Genomic DNA, 15,674 nt, shown 5'->3' on the forward strand with positions numbered 1-15,674 from the left:
CGGAATCACCTGTTGGGCATACGCAACCACCTCTGACACGTACCAGAACCACGTGCCGTGCACGCCGGAACCACCTACCGGACAGACCGGAATCCACTTTTGGGCATGCCGGAACCACCAGTCAGATGTGCCAGAAACACGTGCCGGAGACGCCGGAAGCACCTGCGGAGCACGTCGCAACCACCTGATCAACTCGCCTGAACCACCTGCCGGACACGCCAAAATCACCTGCCCGCTACACCAGCACCACTTCGGGGACAAGCCGGAATCACGTGAGGGGCATGCCGGCACAGCCTCTCAGACTGAACCTCGTGCCGGACACCACAGAACCACCTGCCGGACAGACCGGAACCACCTGCCGGACACGCCGGAACCACCGGCTCGACCCGCCGGAACGACCGCTGGACATGCAAAATCACCTGCCGGCTACGCCGGAAACACTTGGCGAACACTCCGGAATCACCTGCCGGGCATGCCGGAACTACCTCTCAGATATGCCAGAACCACGTGCCAATGACCCCGGAAGCACCTGCCGAGCACGCTGGAACCACCTGCTCGACTCGCCAGAACCACCTGCCGGACACGCGTAAATCGCCTGCCGGTTACGCCACAACCAGTTGGGGAACACTTTGGAATCACCTGCCAGGCTTGCTGGAACCACCTGCCAGTCATGCCAAAATCACCTGCCAACTACGCCAGAACCGCTTGGCGGACACTGCGGAAACACCTGTCGGGCCGGCTGGAACCACATCTCAGACGTGCCAGAAACGTGTTCATGAGATGCTGGAACCACACCCCGAACAGACGGATACCACCTGCCAGAACCGCCTGAACCACCTGCTGAGCACGCCGGAACCACCTGCTCGACTCACCGGTACCACCTCCCTGACACGCCAAAATCACCTGCTGGGTATGCCAGAACCACTTGGCGGACACTCCGGAATCATCTGCCGGACATGCCGGAACCAGGTCTCAGACACACCAGAACCAAGTGCCGGAGACGCCGGAAGCACCTGCCGAGCATGCCGGAGCCACCTGCTCGACTCGCCAGAAACACCTGCCGGACACGCCAAAATCACCTGCCGGGTATGCCAGAACAACTTCGGGGACAAGCCGGAATCACGTGAGGGGCATGCCAGCACAGCCTCTCAGACTGAACCTCGTGCCGGACACCACAGAACCACCTGCCAGACAGACCGGAACCACCTGCCGGACACGCCGGAACCACCGGCTCGACCCGCCGGAACGACCGCTGGACATGCAAAATCACCTGCCGGCTACGCCGGAAACACTTGGCAAACACTCCGGAATCACCTGCCGGGCATGCCGGAACCACCTCTCAGATATGCCAGAACCACGTGCCAATGACCCCGGAAGCACCTGCCGAGCACGCCGGAACCACCTGCTCGACTCGCCAGAACCACCTGCCGGACACGCAAAAATCACCTGCCGGCTACGCCACAACCAGTTGGGGAACACTTCGGAATCACCTGCCGGGCTTGCTGGAACCACCTGCTGGTCATGCGAAAATCACCTGCTGGGTATGCCAGAACCGCTTGGCGGACACTCCGGAATCATCTGCCGGACATGCCGGAACCAGCTCTCAGACACACCAGAACCAAGTGCCGGAGACGCCGGAAGCACCTGCCGAGCATTCCAGAGCCACCTGCTCAACTCGCCAGAAACACATGTCGGAGACGCCAAAATCACCTGCCGGGTACGCCAGAACCACCTGGCGAACACTCCGAAACCACCTGTCGCGTATGCCGGAACCACCTCTCAGACGTGCCGGAAGCACGTGCCGGACACGCCGGAATCACCTACCAGACAGACCGGAACCACCTGCCGAGCACGCAGGAACCACCTGCTCGACTCGCCAGAACCACCTGCCGGACACGCAAAAATCACCTGCCGTCTACGCCACAACCAGTTGGGGAAAACTTCGGAATCACCTGCCGGGCTTGCTGGAACCACCTGCCGGTCATGCCAAAATCACCTGCCAACTACGCCAGTACCACTTGGCGGACACTGTGGAAACACCTGTCGGGCCGGCCGGAACCACATCTCAGACGTGCCAGAACCATGTGCATGAGATGCTGGAACCACACCCTGAACAGACGGAAAACACATGCCAGACCCGTCTGAACAACCTGCCGAGCACGCCGGAGCCACCTGCTCGACTCGCCGGAACCACCTACCTGACATGCCCAAATCACCAGCCGGGTATGCCAGAACCACTTGGCGGACACTCCGGAATCATCTGCCGGACATGCCGGAACCAGCTCTCAGACACACCAGAACCACGTGCCGGAGACGCCGGAAGCACCTGCCGAGCATGCCGGAGCCACCTGCTCGACTCGCCAGAAACACCTGCCGGACACGCCAAAATCACCTGCCGGGTATGCCAGAACCACCTGTCGGACACTACGGAATCACCTGCCGCGCATGCCGGAACCACCTCTCAGACGTGCCGGAAGCACGTGCCAGACACGCCGGAAACACCTACCGGACAGACCGGAACCACCTGCCAAGAACGCCGGAGCCACCTGTTTGACTCGCTGGAACCACCTCCCGGACAGACCAATATCAACTGCTGGCTATGCCAGAACCACCTGGGGGACAGTCCGGGATCACCTGCCAGCCATGGCGGAACCACCTCTCAGACGTACCAGAACCACCTGCCAGAGAAGCTGGAAACACGTCCTGGACAGACTGGAACCACGTGACGGCCATGCCTGAACCACCTGCCGAGCACGGCGGAACCACCTGCCGGACACGCCAAAATCACCTGCGGGCTACGCCAGAACCACTTGGACGACTCTCCGAAATGACCTGCCGGGCATGTTGGAACCACCTCTCAGACATGCCAGAAGCACGTGGCGGACAGTCCGGAATCACCTGTTGGGCATACGCAACCACCTCTGACACGTACCAGAACCACGTGCCGTGCACGCCGGAACCACCTACCGGACAGACCGGAATCCACTTTTGGGCATGCCGGAACCACCAGTCAGATGTGCCAGAAACACGTGCCGGAGACGCCGGAAGCACCTGCGGAGCACGTCGCAACCACCTGATCAACTCGCCTGAACCACCTGCCGGACACGCCAAAATCACCTGCCCGCTACACCAGCACCACTTCGGGGACAAGCCGGAATCACGTGAGGGGCATGCCGGCACAGCCTCTCATACTGAACCTCGTGCCGGACACCACAGAACCACCTGCCGGACAGACCGGAACCACCTGCCGGACACGCCGGAACCACCGGCTCGACCCGCCGGAACGACCGCTGGACATGCAAAATCACCTGCCGGCTACGCCGGAAACACTTGGCGAACACTCCGGAATCACCTGCCGGGCATGCCGGAACCACCTCTCAGATATGCCAGAACCACGTGCCAATGACCCCGGAAGCACCTGCCGAGCACGCTGGAACCACCTGCTCGACTCGCCAGAACCACCTGCCGGACACGCGTAAATCACCTGCCGGTTACGCCACAACCAGTTGGGGAACACTTTGGAATCACCTGCCAGGCTTGCTGGAACCACCTGCCAGTCATGCCAAAATCACCTGCCAACTACGCCAGAACCGCTTGGCGGACACTGCGGAAACACCTGTCGGGCCGGCTGGAACCACATCTCAGACGTGCCAGAAACGTGTTCATGAGATGCTGGAACCACACCCCGAACAGACGGATACCACCTGCCAGAACCGCCTGAACCACCTGCTGAGCACGCCGGAACCACCTGCTCGACTCACCGGTACCACCTCCCTGACACGCCAAAATCACCTGCTGGGTATGCCAGAACCACTTGGCGGACACTCCGGAATCATCTGCCGGACATGCCGGAACCAGCTCTCAGACACACCAGAACCAAGTGCCGGAGACGCCGGAAGCACCTGCCGAGCATGCCGGAGCCACCTGCTCGACTCGCCAGAAACACCTGCCGGACACGCCAAAATCACCTGCCGGGTATGCCAGAACCACCTGGCGGACACTACGGAATCACCTGCCGCGCATGCAGGAACCACCTCTCAGACGTGCCGGAAGCACGTGCCAGACACGCCGGAAACACCTACCGGACAGACCGGAACCACCTGCCAAGAACGCCGGAGCCACCTGTTCGACTCGCTGGAACCACCTGCCGGACAGGCCAATATCAACTGCTGGCTATGCCAGAACCACCTGGGGGACAGTCCGGGATCACCTGCCAGCCATGGCGGAACCACCTCTCAGACGTACCAGAAACGCCTGCCGGAGAAGCTGGAAACACGTCCTGGACAGACTGGAACCACGTGACGGCCATGCCTGAACCACCTGCCGAACACGGGTGAACCACCTGCCGGACACGCCAAAATCACCTGCGGGCTACGCCAGAACCACTTGGACGACTCTCCGAAATGACCTGCCGGGCATGTTGGAACCACCTCTCAGACGTGCCAGAAGCACGTGGCGGACAGTCCGGAATCACCTGTTGGGCATACGCAACCACCTCTGACACGTACCAGAACAACGTGCCGTGCACGCCGGAACCACCTACCGGACAGACCGGAATCAACTTTTGGGCATGCCGGAACCACCAGTCAGATGTGCCAGAAACACGTGCCGGAGACGCCGGAAGCACCTGCCGAGCACGTCGCAACCACCTGCTCAACTCGCCTGAACCACCTGCCGGACACGCCAAAATCACCTGCCCGCTACACCAGCACCACTTCCGGGACAAGCCGGAATCACGTGAGGGGCATGCCGGCACAGCCTCTCAGACTGAACCTCGTGCCGGACACCACAGAACCACCTGCCGGACAGACCGGAACCTCCTGCCGGACACGCCGGAACCACCGGCTCGACCCGCCAGAACGACCGCTGGACATGCAAAATCACCTGCCGGCTACGCCGGAAACACTTCGCGAACACTCCAGAATCACCTGCCGGGCATGCCGGAACCACCTCTCAGATATGCCAGAACCACGTGCCAATGACCCCGGAAGCACCTGCCGAGCACGCCGGAACCACCTGCTCGACTCGCCAGAACCACCTGCCGGACACGCAAAAATCACCTGCCGGCTACGCCACAACCAGTTGGGGAAAACTTCGGAATCACCTGCCGGGCTTGCTGGAACCACCTGCCGGTCATGCCAAAATCACCTGCCAACTACGCCAGTACCACTTGGCGGACACTGTGGAAACACCTGTCGGGCCGGCCGGAACCACATCTCAGACGTGCCAGAACCATGTGCATGAGATGCTGGAACCACACCCTGAACAGACGGAAAACACCTGCCAGACCCGTCTGAACAACCTGCCGAGCACGCCGGAGCCACCTGCTCGACTCGCCGGAACCACCTACCTGACATGCCCAAATCACCAGCCGGGTATGCCAGAACCACTTGGCGGACACTCCGGAATCATCTGCCGGACATGCCGGAACCAGCTCTCAGACACACCAGAACCACGTGCCGGAGACGCCGGAAGCACCTGCCGAGCATGCCGGAGCCACCTGCTCGACTCGCCAGAAACACCTGTCGGACACGCCAAAATCACCTGCCGGGTACGCCAGAATCACCTGGCGGACACTCCGAAATCACCTGTCGCGCATGCCGGAACCACCTCTCAGACGTGCCGGAAGCACGTGCCGGACACGCCGGAATCACCTACCGGACAGACCGGAACCACCTGCCGAGCACGCCGGAGCCACCTGTTCGACTCGCTGGAACCACCTGCCGGACAGGCCAATATCAACTGCTGGCTATGCCAGAACCACCTGGGGGACGGTCCGGAATCACCTGCCAGCCATGGCGGAACCACCTCTCAGACGTACCAGAACCACCTGCCGGAGAAGCTGGAAACACGTCCTGGACAGTCTGGAACCACCTGCCGGCCAAGCCTGAACCACCTGCCAAGCACAACGGAACAACCTGCCAGACACGCCAAAATCACCTGCGTGTTATGCCAGAACCACTTGGAGGACTCTCTGGGATGACCTGCCGGGCATGCCGGAACCACCTCTCAGACGTGCCAGAACCATGTGGCGGACAGTCCGGAATCACCTGTTGGGCATGCGCAACCACCTCTGACACGTACCAGAACCACATGCTGTGCAGGCTGGAACCACCTACCGGACAGACCGGAATCACCTTTCGGGCATGCCGGAACCACCTGTCAGATGTGCCAGAAACACGTGCCGGAGACGCCGGAAGCACCTGCCAAGCACGTTGGAACCACCTGCTCAACTCGCCTGAACCACCTGCCGGACATGCCAAAATCACCTGCCGACTATGCCAGAACCACTTGGCGAACACTCCGGAATCACTTGCCGGGCATGCAGGAACCACCTCTCAGACATGCCAGAACCCCGTGCCAATGACCCCGGAAGCACCAGCCGAGCACGCCGGAACCACCTGCTCGACTCGCCAGAACCACCTGCCGATCACGCAAAAATCACCTGCCGGCTACGCCACAACCAGTTGGTGAACACTTTGGAATCACCTGCCAGGCTCGCTGGAACCACCTGCCAGTCATGCCAAAATCACCTGCCAACTACGCCAGAACCGCTTGGCGGACACTGCGGAAACACCTGTCGGGCCGGCTGGAACCACATCTCAGACGTGCCAGAAACGTGTTCATGAGATGCTGGAACCACACCCCGAACAGACGGATACCACCTGCCAGAACCGCCTGAACCACCTGCTGAGCACGCCGGAACCACCTGCTCGACTCACCGGTACCACCTCCCTGACACGCCAAAATCACCTGCTGGGCATGCCAGAACCACTTGGCGCACACTCCGGAATCATCTGCCGGACATGCCGGAACCAGCTCTCAGACACACCAGAACCAAGTGCCGGAGACGCCGGAAGCACCTGCCGAGCATGCCGGAGCCACCTGCTCGACTCGCCAGAAACACCTGCCGGACACGCCAAAATCACCTGCCGGGTATGCCAGAACCACTTCGGGGACAAGCCGGAATCACGTGAGGGGCATGCCGGCACAGCCTCTCAGACTGAACCTCGTGCCGGACACCACAGAACCACCTGCCGGACAGACCGGAACCACCTGCCGGACACGCCGGAACCACCGGCTCGACCCTCCGGAACGACCGCTGGACATGCAAAATCACCTGCTGGCTACGCCGGAAACACTTGGCGAGCACTCCGGAATCACCTGCCAGGCATGCCGGAACCACCTCTCAGATATGCCAGAACCACGTGCCAATGACTCCGGAAGCACCTGCCGAGCACGCCGGAACCACCTGCTCGACTCGCCAGAACCACCTGCCGGACACGCAAAAATCACCTGCCGGCTAGGCCACAACCAGTTGGGGAACACTTCGGAATCACCTGCCGGGCTTGCTGGAACCACCTGCCGGTCATGCGAAAATCACCTGCTGGGTATGCCAGAACCACTTGGCGGACACTCCGGAATCATCTGCCGGACATGCCGGAACCAGCTCTCAGACACACCAGAACCAAGTGCCGGAGACGCCGGAAGCACCTGCCGAGCATGCCGGAGCCACCTGCTCGACTCGCCAGAAACACCTGCCGGACACGCCAAAATCACCTGCCGGGTATGCCAGAACCACCTGTCGGACACTACGGAATCACCTGCCGCGCATGCCGGAACCACCACTCAGACGTGCCGGAAGCACGTGCCAGACACGCCGGAAACACCTACCGGACAGACCGGAACCACCTGCCAAGGACGCCGGAGCCACCTGTTTGACTCGCTGGAACCACCTGCCGGACAGGCCAATATCAACTGCTGGCTATGCCAGAACCACCTGGGGGACAGTCCGGGATCACCTGCCAGCCATGGCGGAACCACCTCTCAAACGTACCAGAACCACCTGCCGGAGAAGCTGGAAACACGTCCTGGACAGACTGGAACCACGTGACGGCCATGCCTGAACCACCTGCCGAGCACGGCGGAACCACCTGCCGGACACGCCAAAATCACCTGCGGGCTACGCCAGAACCACTTGGACGACTCTCCGAAATGACCTGCCGGGCATGTTGGAACCACCTCTCAGACGTGCCAGAAGCACGTGGCGGACAGTCCGGAATCACCTGTTGGGCATACGCAACCACCTCTGACACGTACCAGAACCACGTGCCGTGCACGCCGGAACCACCTACCGGACAGACCGGAATCCACTTTTGGGCATTCCGGACCACCAGTCAGATGTGCCAGAAACACGTGCCGGAGACGCCGGAAGCACCTGCGGAGCACGTCGCAACCACCTGATCAACTCGCCTGAACCACCTGCCGGACACGCCAAAATCACCTGCCCGCTACACCAGCACCACTTCGGGGACAAGCCGGAATCACGTGAGGGGCATGCCGGCACAGCCTCTCAGACTGAACCTCGTGCCGGACACCACAGAACCACCTGCCGGACAGACCGGAACCACCTGCCGGACACGCCGGAACCACCGGCTCGACCCGCCGGAACGACCGCTGGACATGCAAAATCACCTGCCGGCTATGCCGGAAACACTTGGCGAACACTCCGGAATTACCTGCCGAGCATGCCGGAGCCACCTGCTCGACTTGCCAGAAACACATGTCGGACACGCCAAAATCACCTGCCGGGTACGCCAGAACCACCTGGCGGACACTCCGAAACCACCTGTCGCGCATGCCGGAACCACCTCTCAGACGTGCCGGAAGCACGTGCCGGACACGCAGGAATCACCTAACAGACAGACCGGAACCACCTGCCGAGAACGCCGGAACCACCTGCTCGACTCGCGAGAACCACCTGCCGGACACGCAAAAATCACCTGCCGGCTACGCCACAACCAGTTGGGGAAAACTGCGGAATCACCTGCCGGGCTTGCTGGAACCACCTGCCGGTCATGCCAAAATCACCTGCCAACTACGCCAGTACCACTTGGCGGACACTGTGGAAACACCTGTCGGGCCGGCCGGAACCACATCTCAGACGTGCCAGAACCATGTGCATGAGATGCTGGAACCACACCCTGAACAGACGGAAAACACCTGCCAGACCCGTCTGAACAACCTGCCGAGCACGCCGGAGCCACCTGCTCGACTCGCCGGAACCACCTACCTGACATGCCCAAATCACCAGCCGGGTATGCCAGAACCACTTGGCGGACACTCCGGAATCATCTGCCGGACATGCCGGAACCAGCTCTCAGACACACCAGAACCACGTGCCGGAGACGCCGGAAGCACCTGCCGAGCATGCCGGAGCCACCTGCTCGACTCGCCAGAAACACCTGTCAGACACGCCAAAATCACCTGCCGGGTACGCCAGAATCACCTGGCGGACACTCCGAAATCACCTGTCGCGCATGCCGGAACCACCTCTCAGACGTGCCGGAAGCACGTGCCGGACACGCCGGAATCACCTACCAGACAGACCGGAACCACCTGCCGAGCACGCCGGAGCCACCTGTTCGACTCGCTGGAACCACCTGCCGGACAGGCCAATATCAACTGCTGGCTATGCCAGAACCACCTGGGGGACGGTCCGGAAACAGCTGCCAGCCATGGCGGAACCACCTCTCAGACGTACCAGAACCACCTGCCGGAGAAGCTGGAAACACGTCCTGGACAGTCTGGAACCACCTGCCGGCCAAGCCTGAACCACCTGCCAAGCACAACGGAACAACCTGCCAGACACGCCAAAATCACCTGCGTGTTATGCCAGAACCACTTGGAGGACTCTCTGGGATGACCTGCCGGGCATGCCGGAACCACCTCTCAGACGTGCCAGAACCATGTGGCGGACAGTCCGGAATCACCTGTTGGGCATGCGCAACCACCTCTGAGACGTACCAGAACCACATGCCGTGCAGGCTGGAACCACCTACCGGACAGACCGGAATCACCTTTCGGGCATGCCGGAACCACCTGTCAGATGTGCCAGAAACACGTGCCGGAGACGCCGGAAGCACCTGCCAAGCACGTTGGAACCACCTGCTCAACTCGCCTGAACCACCTGCCGGACATGCCAAAATCACCTGCCGACTATGCCAGAACCACTTGGCGAACACTCCGGAATGACTTGCCGGGCATGCAGGAACCACCTCTCAGACATGCCAGAACCCCGTGCCAATGACCCCGGAAGCACCAGCCGAGCACGCCGGAACCACCTGCTCGACTCGCCAGAACCACCTGCCGATCACGCAAAAATCACCTGCCGGCTACGCCACAACCAGTTGGTGAACACTTTGGAATCACCTGCCAGGCTCGCTGGAACCACCTGCCAGTCATGCCAAAATCACCTGCCAACTACGCCAGAACCGCTTGGCGGACACTGCGGAAACACCTGTCGGGCCGGCTGGAACCACATCTCAGACGTGCCAGAAACGTGTTCATGAGATGCTGGAACCACACCCCGAACAGACGGATACCACCTGCCAGAACCGCCTGAACCACCTGCTGAGCACGCCGGAACCACCTGCTCGACTCACCGGTACCACCTCCCTGACACGCCAAAATCACCTGCTGGGCATGCCAGAACCACTTGGCGCACACTCCGGAATCATCTGCCGGACATGCCGGAACCAGCTCTCAGACACACCAGAACCAAGTGCCGGAGACGCCGGAAGCACCTGCCGAGCATGCCGGAGCCACCTGCTCGACTCGCCAGAAACACCTGCCGGACACGCCAAAATCAGCTGCCGGGTATGCCAGAACCACCTGTCGGACACTACGGAATCACCTGCCGCGCATGCCGGAACCACCTCTCAGACGTGCCGGAAGCACGTGCCAGACACGCCGGAAACACCTACCGGACAGACCGGAACCACCTGCCAAGAACGCCGGAGCCACCTGTTTGACTCGCTGGAACCACCTCCCGGACAGACCAATATCAACTGCTGGCTATGCCAGAACCACCTGGGGGACAGTCCGGGATCACCTGCCAGCCATGGCGGAACCACCTCTCAGACGTACCAGAACCACCTGCCGGAGAAGCTGGAAACACGTCCTGGACAGACTGGAACCACGTGACGGCCATGCCTGAACCACCTGCCGAGCACGGCGGAACCACCTGCCGGACACGCCAAAATCACCTGCGGGCTACGCCAGAACCACTTGGACGACTCTCCGAAATGACCTGCCGGGCATGTTGGAACCACCTCTCAGACATGCCAGAAGCACGTGGCGGACAGTCCGGAATCACCTGTTGGGCATACGCAACCACCTCTGACACGTACCAGAACCACGTGCCGTGCACGCCGGAACCACCTACCGGACAGACCGGAATCCACTTTTGGGCATGCCGGAACCACCAGTCAGATGTGCCAGAAACACGTGCCGGAGACGCCGGAAGCACCTGCGGAGCACGTCGCAACCACCTGCTCAACTCGCCTGAACCACCTGCCGGACACGCCAAAATCACCTGCCCGCTACACCAGCACCACTTCGGGGACAAGCCGGAATCACGTGAGGGGCATGCCGGCACAGCCTCTCAGACTGAACCTCGTGCCGGACACCACAGAACCACCTGCCGGACAGACCGGAACCACCTGCCGGACACGCCGGAACCACCGGCTCGACCCGCCGGAACGACCGCTGGACATGCAAAATCACCTGCCGGCTACGCCGGAAACACTTGGCGAACACTCCGGAATCACCTGCCGGGCATGCCGGAACCACCTCTCAGATATGCCAGAACCACGTGCCAATGACCCCGGAAGCACCTGCCGAGCACGCGGGAACCACCTGCTCGACTCGCCAGAACCACCTGCCGGACACGCAAAAATCACCTGCCGGTTATGCCACAACCAGTTGGGGAACACTTTGGAATCACCTGCCAGGCTTGCTGGAACCACCTGCCAGTCATGCCAAAATCACCTGCCAACTACGCCAGAACCGCTTGGCGGACACTGCGGAAACACCTGTCGGGCCGGCTGGAACCACATCTCAGACGTGCCAGAAACGTGTTCATGAGATGCTGGAACCACACCCCGAACAGACGGATACCACCTGCCAGAACCGCCTGAACCACCTGCTGAGCACGCCGGAACCACCTGCTCGACTCACCGGTACCACCTCCCTGACACGCCAAAATCACCTGCTGGGTATGCCAGAACCACTTGGCGGACACTCCGGAATCATCTGCCGGACATGCCGGAACCAGCTCTCAGACACACCAGAACCAAGTGCCGGAGACGCCGGAAGCACCTGCCGAGCATGCCGGAGCCACCTGCTCGACTCGCCAGAAACACCTGCCGGACACGCCAAAATCACCTGCCGGGTATGCCAGAACCACCTGTCGGACACTACGGAATCACCTGCCGCGCATGCCGGAACCACCTCTCAGACGTGCCGGAAGCACGTGCCAGACACGCCGGAAACACCTACCGGACAGACCGGAACCACCTGCCAAGAACGCCAGAGCCACCTGTTTGACTCGCTGGAACAACCTGCCAGACAGGCCAATATCAACTGCTGGCTATGCCAGAACCACCTGGGGGACAGTCCGGGATCACCTGCCAGCCATGGCGGAACCACCTCTCAGACGTACCAGAACCACCTGCCGGAGAAGCTGGAAACACGTCCTGGACAGACTGGAACCACGTGACTGCCATGCCTGAACCACCTGCCGAGCACGGCGGAACCACCTGCCGGACACGCCAAAATCACCTGCGGGCTACGCCAGAACCACTTGGACGACTCTCCGAAATGACCTGCCGGGCATGTTGGAACCACCTCTCAGACATGCCAGAAGCACGTGGCGGACAGTCCGGAATCACCTGTTGGGCATACGCAACCACCTCTGACACGTACCAGAACCACGTGCCGTGCACGCCGGAACCACCTACCGGACAGACCGGAATCCACTTTTGGGCATGCCGGAACCACCAGTCAGATGTGCCAGAAACACGTGCCGGAGACGCCGGAAGCACCTGCGGAGCACGTCGCAACCACCTGATCAACTCGCCTGAACCACCTGCCGGACACGCAAAAATCACCTGCCGGCTACGCCACAACCAGTTGGGGAAAACTTCGGAATCACCTGCCGGGCTTGCTGGAACCACCTGCCGGACATGCCAAAATCACCTGCCAACTACGCCAGTACCACTTGGCGGACACTGTGGAAACACCTGTCGGGCCGGCCGGAACCACATCTCAGACGTGCCAGAAACGTGTTCATGAGATGCTGGAACCACACCCCGAACAGACGGATACCACCTGCCAGAACCGCCTGAACCACCTGCTGAGCACGCCGGAACCACCTGCTCTACTCACGGGTAACAAATCCCTAACACGCCAAAATCACCTGCTGGGTATGCCAGAACCACTTGGCGGACACTCCGGAATCATCTGCCGGACATGCCGGAACCAGCTCTCAGACACACCAGAACCAAGTGCCGGAGACGCCGGAAGCACCTGCCGAGCATGCCGGAGCCACCTGCTCGACTCGCCAGAAACACCTGCCGGACACGCCAAAATCACCTGCCGGGTATGCCAGAACCACTTCGGGGACAAGCCGGAATCACGTGAGGGGCATGCCGGCACAGCCTCTCAGACTGAACCTCGTGCCGGACACCACAGAACCACCTGCCGGACAGACCGGAACCACCTGCCGGACACGCCGGAACCACCGGCTCGACCCTCCGGAACGACCGCTGGACATGCAAAATCACCTGCCGGCTACGCCGGAAACACTTGGCGAGCACTCCGGAATCACCTGCCGGGCATGCCGGAACCACCTCTCAGATATGCCAGAACCACGTGCCAATGACCCCGGAAGCACCTGCCGAGCACGCCGGAACCACCTGCTCTACTCGCCAGAACCACCTGCCGGACACGCCAAAATCACCTGCCCGCTACACCAGCACCACTTCGCGGACAAGCCGGAATCACGTGAGGGGCATGCCGGCACAGCCTCTCAGACTGAACCTCGTGCCGGACACCACAGAACCACCTGCCGGACAGACCGGAACCACCTGCCGGACACGCCGGAACCACCGGCTCGACCCGCCGGAACGACCGCTGGACATGCAAAATCACCTGCCGGCTACGCCGGAAACACTTGGCGAACACTCCGGAAACACCTGCCGGGCATGCCGGAACCACCTCTCAGATATGCCAGAACCACGTGCCAATGACCCCGGAAGCACCTGCCGAGCACGCCGGAACCACCTGCTCGACTCGCCAGAACCACCTGCCGGACACGCCAAAATCACCTGCCGGCTACGCCACAACCAGTTGGGGAACACTTCGGAATCACCTGCCGGGCTCGCTGGAACCACCTTCCGGTCATGCGAATATCACCTGCTGGGTATGCCAGAACCACTTGGCGGACACTCCGGAATCATCTGCCGGACATGCCGGAACCAGCTCTCAGACACACCAGAACCAAGTGCCGGAGACGCCGGAAGCACCTGCCGAGCATGCCGGAGCCACCTGCTCGACTCGCCAGAAACACCTGCCGGACACGCCAAAATCACCTGCCGGGTATGCCAGAACCACCTGGCGGACACTACGGAATCACCTGCCGCGCATACCGGAACCACCTCTCAGACGTGCCGGAAGCACGTGCCAGACGCGCCGGAAACACGTACCGGACAGACCGGAACCACCTGCCGGACACGCCGGAACCACCGGCTCGACCCGCCGGAACGACCGCTGGACATGCAAAATCACCTGCCGGCTATGCCGGAAACACTTGGCGAACACTCCGGAATCACCTGCCGGGCATGCCGGAACCACCTCTCAGATATGCCAGAACCACGTGCCAATGACCCCGGAAGCACCTGCTGAGCACGCCGGAACCACCTGCTCGACTCGCCAGAACCACCTGCCGGACACGCAAAAATCACCTGCCGGCTACGCCACAACCAGTTGGGGAACACTTCAGAATCACCTGCCGGGCTTGCTGGAACCACCTGCCGGTCATGCCAAAATCACCTGCCAACTACGCCAGTACCACTTGGCGGACACTTTGGAAACACCTGTCGGGCCGGCCGGAACCACATCTCAGACGTGCCAGAACCATGTGCGTGAGATGCTGGAACCACACCCTGAACAGACGGAAAACACCTGCCAGACCCGTCTGAACAACCTGCCGAGCACGCCGGAGCCACCTGCTCGACTCGCCGGAACCACCTACCTGACATGCCCAAATCACCAGCCGGGTATGCCAGAACCACTTGGCGGACACTCCGGAATCATCTGCCGGACATTCCGGAACCAGCTCTCAGACACAACAGAACCACGTGCCGGAGACGCCGGAAGCACCTGCCGAGGATGCCGGAGCCACCTGCTCGACTCGCCAGAAACACCTGCCGGACACGCCAAAATCACCTGCCGGGTATGCCTGAACCACTTCGGGGACAAGCCGGAATCACGTGAGGGGCATGCCGGCACAGCCTCTCAGACTGAACCTCGTGCCGTACACCACAGGACCACCTGCCGGACAGACCGGAAGCACGTGCCGGACACGCCGGAATCACCTACCAGACAGACCGGAACCACCTGCCGAGCACGCCGGAGCCACCTGTTCGACTCGCTGGAACCACCTGCCGGACAGGCCAATATCAACTGCTGGCTATGCCAGAACCACCTGGGGGACGGTCCGGAATCACCTGCCAGCCATGGCGGAACCACCTCTCAGACGTAGCAGAACCACCTGCCGGAGAAGCTGGAAACACGTCCTGGACAGTCTGGAACCACCTGCCGGCCAAGCC

This window comes from Equus caballus, chromosome 24 (assembly GCF_041296265.1).
Source record: "Equus caballus isolate H_3958 breed thoroughbred chromosome 24, TB-T2T, whole genome shotgun sequence".
Taxonomy (NCBI): Eukaryota; Metazoa; Chordata; class Mammalia; order Perissodactyla; family Equidae; genus Equus; species Equus caballus.